We start from the raw sequence: 1533 nt of genomic DNA on the forward strand, positions 1-1533 counted from the left end.
TTTAGTGTGACTAATATTAACAAATTATCTGCCATCTGGGTGATGCATTGTAAATTGAGCAGCTTCTCCAATCACAACCTGCATTAGGTGAATACAGGTTCATGTTCATACAGCTGCATGACTGATGACAGTCTCTGTTTAGTCAGGAAGGCTTGGTGTCCATCTGAAGAAGGAGAGACTCAGTGGAAAGATGAAGTGATTGCAAGGAAATCCCAGCAACCTGAAGGTAGGAAACATACACTGTGTTAGAGATGGATGGAGCCACCATGTCTGGAAAGTACTTGGATCAACTATTATTACCATCACATCTAAAATCAATCGAGTTTGTCCATATGTAATAATAGTTTTGTAAGGTAAATTGATCACAATAGATTTGTCTGTTCAGGTGGAATTAAAAAAAAAAGTAATATTTGGAAAAAGTTTTTAGGTGTTGACTGTGGCACATGCATTAATTTGATTTGTGACTGCAATGTTGCTTCTAAATGTTTCAAAGAAAGCAACAGTCTACCTACACTTCAGTACCTTCGCTTGTTTCAGGTCACCATAGTTATTAGTTGTTCTTTTGTTTATTAGACTCACAAACTTTAATAGGATTGTTAAAAATGACAATGCACCCCGGAATTCTGTGTTTTGACTAAACAAGTGAAGATATTAATCAACACAATTTAATACAGTTAACCTGAAAAATTACTGCTGTAACTTGTTTTTACAGCTAGTGTGCGAGTAGTCATGTTAGAAGCTAACATTGGAATTAGCCCTCTTGTCCAAATATTACTACTTTTTGCTCCAAAAATGAGCAATTACATCACTCAAACCTTTAAAACAGTAGTGAACCAAATGATTTGTTTAATCGAACACACATACTGGGTTTGTCAGGTAATCACAAGATGTTGTTAAGGATCCAACTGTAAGCCTTTACGCTCAGACTCCTAGTTGTCTTGGTAGCTTTAATAAAAGAAGTTATTTTCTGTAACATAGTAAATGCTTGTAGTTTGAAGTAGAAAACACAAGTTATGCAAAATTTACTTTACTTTGCCATTAAAACAAGCTTTCTAAAACATGTAACCCTGCATATTCTCTGTGTATTTTATTTTTATTGACTACTTCATCTGGTTGTAGTTGCATATAAACAGATTACCTGATACAACTATAATGATCATGCAGATAATTCAGATTTCTTAGCTTGAAGTAAATATGAAGTATAGAATCATTCATTGTGATCTTACAGGTCATTTAAACAGGTTTAGTGTAAAAGTAACAATGTGATGGAGAGGAAGAGATAAAACATTGAGAAAATATTTAAATGCCTTTGCCGAAAAAAAAAGAAAAAGGAAAAAAAAGAATGAAAAATAACAGCATAAAGTTGAAATGAAAACCAACCCTTCTCTTTAAAATGACTGTTTGAGAAAGAGAGGAAAAGATAGATGGAGTGTGGGTGTGTCTTGCTTTGTTTGTCCCCTCCCTCCATCACACATGTTATAGATGGTGCACGAGCAGCCTGCAGCATCCACAAGTCCAGTCCTGTGTCCTGCA

Source organism: Telmatherina bonti, assembly GCF_933228915.1.
Source record: "Telmatherina bonti genome assembly, chromosome: 15".
In the NCBI taxonomy this organism is placed as follows: Eukaryota; Metazoa; Chordata; class Actinopteri; order Atheriniformes; family Telmatherinidae; genus Telmatherina; species Telmatherina bonti.